The sequence below is a fragment of the Callospermophilus lateralis genome, chromosome 3 (genome assembly GCF_048772815.1).
Source record: "Callospermophilus lateralis isolate mCalLat2 chromosome 3, mCalLat2.hap1, whole genome shotgun sequence".
Lineage (NCBI taxonomy): Eukaryota > Metazoa > Chordata > Mammalia > Rodentia > Sciuridae > Callospermophilus > Callospermophilus lateralis.
Genome location: NC_135307.1, coordinates 62,438,194 through 62,449,185, shown reverse-complemented (window position 1 = coordinate 62,449,185; position 10,992 = coordinate 62,438,194). Strand labels below are relative to the sequence as shown.

Sequence of the window (10,992 nt, the reverse complement as noted above, 5' to 3'; positions counted from 1 at the left end):
TTATTTAGAGACGGAGTCTTAAGTTGCTGAGGGCCTCACTATGTTGCTGAGGCTGGCTTTGAATTTACAATCCTCCTGCTTCAGCCTCCCAAATCGCTGCAATTATAGGTGTGTGCCATCATGCCTGGCCATATTGGATCATTTCTATTAGTCTCTCTCCAAGTTTAATTGATTCTTTGCTTTGTCATCTTCATTTTGCTATTAATATCATTTTTAAATGCACATACATTTAATTCATGCAATTTCCATTTGCTTCTTTTCTGTAATTTCAATTTGCTGAGATTTCCTTTTTACTCATGAGCATTTTTCCTATACAACTTGAATATAGTTGTATTATCTGTCTTAAAAATCTTGCTAATTGCACATCTTGTATCATATCAGTTTCTGTTGATCATCTTTTCTCTTGACACATAGTTTTGTTTCTTCCCATGTCAAATAATTATGAATTGTTTCTTGGACAATGTGGCTGTTAAATTGTGGAGATAGATTCTGTTATATTCTTTTTTTCCTTCTGATATTTTTTAGTTTTCCTTCTGATATTTTTTACCTTTATTTTATTTATTTATATGCAGTATTGAGAATCAAATCCAACCTCACACTTGTTAGGCAAGTGCTCCACCTGTGAGCCACCATCCCAGCCCCAGATTCTATTATATTCTTTAAAGTGTTCATTTGATTGTTTATTTGTTTTAAGCATGCCATTAATTTGAGTAGATTCAAACTGCAATGTCTGTCTCTGGGCCACAGAACAAATATCAGTTTAGTTCTTGTGTCTTTGATTAGGCTGCTTGCAGTCTACACTAACATACCTACCCTATATATGGTTCAGGGCTTCTCCAGAAAGCTGAACAGTATTTTGACACAAATAATATGTCTTCCCCTCTCTGAGACTCTCATTTCTTGATTCCCTCTCACTGTCTGGCAGCTGTGGGTTTACCCAAGTCTCTCCTCTATTTTTTTTTTAATAGCTCATTTTTTTTAACATAATGCCTTTATTTTTATGTGATGTTGAGGATCGAACCCGCATCTCACCCGTGCTAGGTGAGCGCTCTACCGCTGAGCCACAATCCCAGCCCCTATTTTTTTTTTTAAAGACAGGAATGAGTCTGGGTTTTCTATCAGTATTTTCGCACTCCTGTAGTGCTGACTGAAGTCCGCCCTCAAGCCAAAGATTATAAAAGATGGGAGAATTTACCACATGCTATTGCTTCCATCTAGGTATTAACTCCCTGTCAAAATCTATGTGCTTCTGTTCCTTTCTCCTGTGCCTTCAGAGAATTTTTTTTTTTTTTTTTTTTTTTTTTTTGTCCAGAGTTTACTTCTGGTCTAGCAGGGGCTTCTGAGGACATAGCATAAGAAGAACTCCAGGAATATTTTATTAAGCTCTCCAAGTTACTAGGGACACCAGGATCAATTAGCATTGCCAAAGATTCTTACCTACTAACATTTTCTGACTTTAGTCCTATGACTCATGGTGTTTTTAATGTTCTTTGGAGATTTTTATTTTAAAATAGGTTTAAACTTACAGAAAAGTTATGAAGATCGCATGGAGTTCTCATCGACCCCACACTCAAATTTCCTCTCTGATTAACAATTTAATATGGTGTGTGCATTTGTCACAATTACTGAACCAATATCGCTGCATTATTATTATTACCTAAGTTCATACTTTCTTCAGATTTCCTTACATTTTACCTAACTAATGTCCTTCTTCTGCTCCAAGATATTAAGGATATACAGCACTGCACTCTATGTATATCTAAAAAGAAAAACAATAGCAATGAAAAAAGATAACATCACATTAGTCATCAGGTTTCCTGAGCTTCCTGTGGCTGTGGAAGTTGCTCAGGCTTTCCTTGTTCTTGGTGACTTTGACAGCTTTGAAGAACTCTGACTGGTCTAGCATTTTGTAGAACATTCACTTGGGATTTGATTGATATTTAGCTCATGATTAGACTAGTGTTATTTGCTTTTGGTCAGAAAGCCAGAGGCAAAAAATGTCATTCTCTTCAAATCACATGAAGACTACATACTGTCAGCATGACCTCACTTTGACCACTGACCCAGGAAGCATTTGTCAAGAGTCTGCGTTATCAAGTTACTCTTTTCCCCCTTCCTTTCCATAAAATCCCCTGAAAGGAGTCCCCACATTGTCTCTTGATCCATATTATCTTTGCTCCTGGATCCTATTATCTCCATTGGAATTAGGGAGCCCATCTCAACTGTAATCTTTCATTATATCCATCTACAGAAAACAGTCACCGCAGAGTTTACAAGCATACCCATATCCATCCACTAATGTTTTTCTCAAGCCTTAGAGAAGGGAGTGTCCTCTGAGATTTCTTAGGTGATATAAGGAGATGGTGGCAATCCATAAATGATAAACTTACATGAAGATCTATCTCCTTAAGCTTTTGAATTCTTCAAAATTTTTGTCAAAGACAGGTGTAGTGACACAAACCTGCCAACTACTCAGGAGGCCGATGCAGGAGGATCACAAGTTCTAGGCTGGTTTGAGTAACTTAGTGAAAACCTGTCTCAAAATAAACAGTAAAAAGATCTGAGGATGTAACTCAGTGGTAGAGCAACAGGGGGTGTAATCCCCACTACAGCAAGAGAAAAAAGGTAAAAAAGAGGACTGGGGATATAACTCTGTGGTAGAGAGAAGCCTAGCATGCATAAGGCCAGGGTTTAAAAAAAAGATCAAAAAGTTCTTGCATTCCAACTGCCCACTATTAGGACAGGGATGTAGCTCAGTGGTAGAGCCCATGCTGAGCATGTGCAAGGTTCCTACTTTCAACTCCAGCTACAAAATGAAAAAGGAAAAGAATGAAAGTAAGCAGCCCACTATTGAAACAAAGTTTCAGTCAAACAATGTTAGAACCATTTCCAGCTGCATAAACACATTAAGTTCAGAATTTGGAGTTCTTGCTGGGGACACACACCTATAATAACAGCTACTCAAGAGTTTGAGGCAGAAGGATTGCAAATTTTTTTTAAACAGAATATGATTTTTTAAAATATTTATTTCTTTTAATTGTACACAGTACCTTTGTTTATTTATTTAATTTATTTATTTTATGTGGTGCTGAGGATTGAACCCAGAGTCTTGCATGCACTAGGCAAGCGCTGTACCACTGAGCCACAACCCCAGCCCCAGAAGGATTGCAAATTTGAGGCTAGCCACACCATTTAGTGAGAACAAGAGCCAAAAAAAAAAAAAAAAAAAAAAGGAAAAAGTTAAATTCAGAATTTGTAAGAACATGTATATCAACAATTCAACCAAATTCAGTGTTAATTTTTGTCTTCTATGTCCTTCTTAAATGGGGATGGCTTTGTCTTCCAGGGTACCTTTGTACATGTCTGGAGAAATTTCTGGTTGACAGAACTTGGATGGGAAGATGCTGCTGGATCTAGTGGAGATAGTTCAAGTGTGATGATAAATATCCTAGAACATACAGGATAGCTTTCCCAATGGTTTTCCTGCCTGGTTTGTTGAGAAATTCTGATCTACAGGTAACAGTGGCTTGTTGGAGTGAAACATTAGGAAAATGGATATCCTTCACATAATGCCACCACAGTGGCTTAAGCAAAGGAAGGAGAGTTGCTTCCTCTGCCATTGGAAGTTTAGAGAGATTTGGGCATTATGGAATCTTAACTTTTTTCAAGTCACTAATATTCTAAGTTTCAGTGTCATACTGTTCCCAGCAGTGTCCTGTCTAAGATTTGGTAAGGCTGTCAAATCAACTTACATTGCCATTCTGAAACCTGAACCATTAAATTTTATGTTTGATTTTAGTCTGCAGGGATAGGAAATAAAGGATTTTTTTATTGGTTGTTCAAAACATTACAAAGCTCTTGACATATCATATTTCATACATTAGATTCAAGTGGGTTATGAACTCCCATTTTTACCCCAAATACAAATTGCATAATCACATCCGTTACACATCCACATTTTTACATAATGCCATATTAGTAACTGTTGTATTCTGTTACCTTTCCTATCCTCTACTATCCCCCTTCCCCTCCCCTCCCATCTTCTCTCTCTACCCCATCTACTGTAATTCATTTCTCTCCTTGTTTTTTTTTCCCATTCCCCTCACAACCTCTTATATGTAATTTTGTATAACAACGAGGGTCTCCTTCCATTTCCATGCATTTTCCCTTTTCTCTCCCTTTCCCTCCCACCTCATGTCTCTGTTTAATGTTAATCTTTTCCTCCTGCTCTTCCTCCCTGCTCTGTTCTTAGTTGCTCTCACTATATCAAAGAAGACATTTGGCATTTGTTTTTTAGGGATCGGCTAGCTTCACTTAGCATAATCTGTTCTAGTGCCATCCATTTCCCTGCAAATTCCATGATTTTGTCATTTTTTAGTGCTGTGTAATACTCCATTGTGTATAAATGCCACATTTTTTTAAAATATCCATTCATCTATTGAAGGGCATCTGGGTTGGTTCCACAGTTTAGCTATTGTGAATTGTGCTGCTATGAACATCGATGTGGCAGTATCCCTGTAGTACGCTCTTTTAAGATCTTCAGGGAATAGTCCGAGAAGGGCAATAGCTGGGTCAAATGGTGGTTCCATTCCCAGCTTTCCCAGGAATCTCCATACTGCTTTCCAAATTGACAGCACCAATTTGCAGTCCCACCAGCAATGTACAAGAGTACCCTTTTCCCCACATCCTCTCCAGCACTTGTTGTTGTTTGACTTCATAATAATAAAGGATTTTTTAAAGGGTTACATAGAAGTTTTTGTTTGTTGGTTTGTTGGTTTGTGGCAGGGTCTCACTGGGTTATTAGGCTGGGCTCCAGCTTGCAATCCTTCTGCCTCCAGAGTACTGGGATTACAGGCATGTGCCACCACAATCAGCAACCATGCAAGTTTTTGTTCACTGACTGCGACTTGAACTGCATGCTTCAAGACCTGAACTTTTAATTTCTTCCAGTTCTTCAGTGCTTTCAAAGGAAGCCAACATTTGTTTGGCTTCCAACCTACATTTGTTGTAGACAGCGTTACTATCAAACAGTTGACATATTCAAATATGGCTCCAAAGCACTTGCTTTAGTAAGTACTTCAGTGCAATCGACTAAAGGTGATGCCTCCACCCCAACTACATTCTCCTTCTTACTAATGGTTTGCTCAGCATTGCATTTGTGGCTTTTCTTAGTTTTTGTTTTATTTTTGTGGTGCTGGGGATTGAACCCAAGGACTCACATGTGCTAGGTAAACGCTTACCACAGTGCTGCATCTTAAGCCCTGCATTTAAGTTTAAGAAAATGCCTAAATCATGCCAGGCATGGTGATATGTGCCTGTAATCCAAGTGACTTGGGAGGCTGAAACAGGAGGACCACAGGCTTGAGTACAGCTTCAGCAACTTAGTGAGACCCTGTCTCAAAATAAGAAAAAAAAAAAAAATGGGATGTAGCTTATTTGGTAGAGCACCCCTGAGTATGAACAAATCAATTTGAAATGCAGTATCTGAATGTCTGTTTCCCAGAACCACTCCTGGAACCGTTTTCTGTATTAATCAGAATTTAATGGGGAGTGGGGAATAACACAGGCAGAAACTATAATAGTTATCTTTTTTTTTTAAATCCATCTTTTATTGTGGTAAAAGTACGCATAAAATGAAATGTACCATTTTAACCATTTTTTAATGTACAGTTCAGTGGTATTAAATGCATTCACAATGTTGTGTAATCATCACCACGATCTATCTTCATAACTTTTTGCATATTGCAAAACTGAAACTCTATACCTATTAGCACTAACTCCTCACTCCTCTCTTCCTCAAGTGCCTAGAAACCACCATTCTACTTTCAATCTCTAAGATTCTGATTGTTTTAACTGCCTCCTATAAGTAGAGTGATACTATATTTGTCTTTTTGTAACTGGCTGATTCACTTAGTATAATGCCTTCAAATTTCATCCATTATAACATATGTCAGAATTTTTTTCTTTTTTAAGGCTGAATAATATGGCATTTTGCTTATCCATTCATATATTAATAGACACTTGGATTACTTTAATGTTTTAGCTGTTATGAAGAATGATGCTATATATATGGATGTACAAAACCCAGCTTTCAATTCTGTTGGTTATATACCCAGAAATGGAATTGCTGGATCATATGATAATTCTTTTTTTTTTTTTTTTTTTTTTTTTAACTTTTTGAAGAAGTACCTTACCATTGCAGATATCTTAACAGAAAACTAATATAAAGTGTTGCTGGAGGGCTGGGGTTGTGGCTCAGTGGTAGAGTGCTTGCCTAGCATGTGTGAGGCACTGGGTTTGATTCTCAGCACCACATATAAATAAGTAAAAATAAAGGTCCATTTACAACTATATAAAATAAGTAAATAAATAAAGGTGCATTGACTATAGATAGATAGATAGATAGATAGATAGATAGATAGATAGATAGTGTTGCTGGAGATATTACATGTATTGGAGAACTAAAAAATGGAAACTAAACAAAGAGGTGGTAACTGTAAGAAGTAGATGGGGGTTGGGCATGGTGGTACATGCCTGTAATGCCTTCAACTCAGGAAGTTTAAGCAGGAGGATCACAAGTTCAAGGCTAGCTGAGACAATTTAGCAAGATCCTGTCCCAAAATAAAATTTAAAACAGGATTGGGGATATAACTTAGAGGTAGAACACTCCTGGGTTAAATCTCTACTATCATTATAAAAAAAAAAAAAAGTAGGTGAGGAAGGGAAGAGAAAAAAATAACATTGAGATTATTGGGACCAAACACTTTAAAAAAAGGAGCCCTATGGGCTGGGTTTGTAGTTCAGTGGTTGTGCATCTACAACTAAAAAAAAAAAAAAAAAAAAGTGAGTCAGGGCGGGGGCCTGGCTGGTGCCAGTGTCTCTGAGGGAATGTAATGAGGTTTGTTCTGAGAGTGTGGAGAGAAATCCAAGCTGTTGGCTTGAAGAGCTGTTGCCTGGGCGACACTAAAAGAAACAGGAAGCAAACAGGAAGGAGCAAGTCCCTTCTCTTTTCTTTCTGCCTCTGATCTCCCACGACTGGCAGAACCTAAAGGAGAGCCAGGTTGGCAAAGGGAAATCTTGGATTGCAGAGTTCCAGTTTCAGCTCCACAGAACAGCCTGTAGAAGGGTGGGTGTGAGGCTGAGGAACATTTCTTCATAATCAGCACGGTTAGATGATCACTGATCATCGTTCAGATTATGTACAAAAGGATGAAGGAAAGGGGCTAGGGTTGTGGCTCAGTGGCAGAATGCTTGCCTAGCTCATGTGAGACACTGGGTTCGATCCTCAGTACCACATAAAAATAAATAAAACAAAGGTATTGTGCCATCTACAACTAAATATATATATATATATATGATGAAGGAGAGGCAGCAGAGTAAGATATTTCATGAGCTTCTAGCTTTAGTAACTAAAGGAATAGTGGAGAGAGAGCTACAATATATATGGAGGGGGTGTTGGGAGGAACTAGTTATAGCATGTAAGATCTGTTGAGATTGATAAATTTAGTTAGAGAAGCCCAGAGTCTAATATAGTACAATTGTCCTGCAATTGTGGTCTCTTGACTAGCCAGTCTGAATTTTTTTTTTTAATTTGTGTTAGTTGTTGAAGGACATTATTTTATTCATTTATTTATATGTGGTGCTGAGAATCAAACCCAGTGCCTCATACATGTGAGGCAAGTGATCAACCACTGAGCCCTAACCCCAGCCCCTAGTCTGTAATTTTTTTAAAAATTTTGATTTAAAAAAGGGTATGCATGAACTCCTGTGCATGTTTTAGATTTCTGCCACTGTGACTAAATACCTGAGATGATCAACTTATTAGGAAGAAGGATTTATTTTGGCTTACAGTGGTTTCAGAGGTTTCAATCCATGGTCACTTGGCCCTGTTGCCTTTGGGCCTGTGGTGAGGCAGTACATCACAGTTGGAGTACAGGCCAGAAGAAGCCTGTTCACCACAATTTAGCCAGGAAGTAGAGAGAGAGAGGGAGGAAGGGAAGGCATAGGGCCCCAATATCCCCTTTGAGGGCATATCACAAATGACTTAACTTCCCTCTACTAGGCCTCACCTAAAGGTTCCACCACCTTCTGATAGCACTGAGCTGTGAATCAAGTCTTCAACACGTGGGCCTTTGAGAGACATTCCTGATCCAGATATATACATATACTTATATAATTCAAATATTTATTTTAAAACATAAATAGATATAATTTTATATTCATAATTTTTTTCATTTTAATCCTTTTTTAATTGTGGGGAAAATACCCATAATATAAAATTTCCAATTTTCACCACTTCAAATCTGCAGTTTAGTGACATTAAGTACATTCATGCTTTTGAACCACAATCACCACCATCTCTATGACTTTTTTTCATCATCCTAACTGAAACTCTATATACCTATTAAATACTAATTCCCCATTCTTTCCATTCCCAGCCCCTGGTAACCACTATTCTACTTTCAGGCTCTCTGAATTTCACTATTCTAGACACCTCCTATAAGTAGAAACACAATATTTGTTTTTTTGTGTCTGGCTTATTTCAATTAGTGTAATGTTTTCCAGCTTATTCATATTATAGCATGTGTCAAAATTACATTCCTTTTTTTAAAAAAAAATTATCACAGGCTATCTTTTTTTTTAAAAAAAAAAAACATTTTTAGTTGTAGATGGACGCACACCTTTATTTTATTTATTTATTTTTATGTGGTGCTGAGGATCAAACACAGTGCCTCCCACATGCTCTGCCACTGAGTTACAACCCCAGCCCCTTTACATTTCGAGACTTATTGTTATATATGGACCATGTTTTGTGCAATTTGTTTTTATCAGTCCTCAACAGGATAAAAGCTTGTGCCAGTATCTAAAGCAATTATATCACTAAGCAACCATGTTTAGTGCCCTCAATATTTTGGGGGAAGATTTGCTCTTTCTAGAACTTTAAGCAGCACTGTAGAGAAGGTATTTAGAGATACAGCTTTGGGCTAGAGACTTGGGAGTTATAAAAGAAAACAAATTTCAAACCTGGACTAAAATGAATTTTTTTGCATGATGTGACAGTTTTCTTCTAGGAAGAAATTAGAATTTCTGATAAAATTCATGCACAAATTTCTAGTAACTAAGGGGATTGAGACTTCTAAGAAATCAATCGTTCATTAACTTATCTTTCAGTTGAGAGTACTGAGTAACTTTTTACCAAATATCCTTTTCTTTTTTTGTATCTAATCTAACTATGATTTTCTAACCAATCTCTTTTCCCTAAACATATCTCAATCAAAAGTGAATATTTGAATTGAACTTATGAAAGGAATAAAAATTTTTAAAGAGGTAAAATCATGACTCTTATGCAGATATGAAGTGAATATGGGTCAAAGATTTTTTACTTAATGTCCTAATTAATGAGGAAATGCTATTACAATCAGTGCAAAGGAAAATCCAATGACCAGACTAATATATAAATCTATTAGAAATTCTGAAATCAATTTTCTTTTCTGTTTTAATTTTATTTTTTTAATCAAGTTTCTTGGTAAATGCAAAGCTGGCTCGTTCCACATTTGGGGAGAGAGGTCAATAGAAACTCCCTGAACAGAATTTATTTGCATTAACCTAATATTTGTGTTACTATCAGTTTCCTACAAGTTAGCTTCTATTTCTTCAAAGTTGTTAAACAGCTCAAAGACAATAAAAGACATAAACCTCATTGAATCTGATAAACCGAAGGGTAGACTCAAAAGAGTGCACAATTTTCACTTCCACATATATGTGTATGTGTGTGTATTTATATTTATATAAGTGTGTATGTGTGTGTGTGTGTGTGTGTGTGTGTGTGTGTGTGTGTTCTTTTTTTTTTGGTAGTTCTGGGGATTGAATCAAGGGGCACACTGAGCTACATCCTAGCCCTTTCTATTTTTTTTTTTTTTTTTAATTTTTAAACAGTGTCTTGCTAAGTTGCTGAGGCTGACCTTGAACTTGTGATCCTCCTGTCTCAGCTTCCCCATTTGCTGGTTTACAGGTATACACTACCATACCTGTCAGCACTTCCCAATAATCTTTTGGTCCGTTTAAAAGTTGTTCACATTTTCACTTACATCCTTCTATATACCTCATCCCTTGCTGCAAGATGGCAATGATTTTTTTTAATGTTTTTATTTATTAAAGGATAATAAAAGCCAAATTACAGCCAACTGTTAAAGCGCTCTCTCGCATGCTCTCCCTCTCTCCCTCCCTCTCTCTTTTTTCCTTTTAATACTGAAGTACAACAAAAATCAGTTCTGGTTTTTTTGTCTGAACAAATGATTATAGTCTTTCCCACAGCAGGCTCACAGCCACATAAGCCACTGAATGGGGACAGTCTTTCCTATTTGTTGCTTACAATTCCTAAGCAGTCAATATTTAGTATTTTATTTCTGGGTAAGAGAAAAAGCATTTGGGTCCATTAATGCACCTACTAGCTCCTGGAGAACATTAACAAACTCTACTATTATGGAAACATAGTGTCATCAATATCTTAAATGATGAACTTCTTCCCCAGGGCATTGGACTCATCCAAGTACAGGAGAAACTGCTACACGGCAGGATCGCATTCTATAAGCACTCCTTTCAAGATGTTGACCATTTTTTTCCAGTCAGAAGGTGCTGATGACCTCAATAATCCACACGTTCCCCAGCAGCACCTCCGCCCACAGATCCAGCAGAGCCTCGGTGTTGCCCACAAATTGCAGCAATGATTTTTTGATTCAGGCTCAGGTTCATAACAAAACAAAATATTATTAAAAAATTTTTTTTCTTTAACAGTTGGCTTCTGACATTAGTTGCTGATTTAGGGGAGTCAAGCAGGAGTTTTAAAAGTAAATGATTTTCACTGAATCCTCATTTTCAGTAGGACTCTCTCCTTAACTTGACAAGGTATCCTCTACCCTCTTCAGGAAATCAGTCCTGATTCTTCAGAGGGCAGCAGGTACCAGGGATTGAACTCAGGGGTGCTTAACCACT

The 10,992-nt window shown here is 37.2% G+C and overlaps 1 pseudogene; it reads right to left on the bottom strand.

The window, feature by feature from the left end:
• Nucleotides 1–10,400: 10,400 nt before the first annotated feature.
• LOC143393821 (general transcription factor IIH subunit 5 pseudogene) lies at nt 10,401–10,615 on the bottom strand (annotated as a pseudogene).
• Nucleotides 10,616–10,992: the final 377 nt, after the last annotated feature.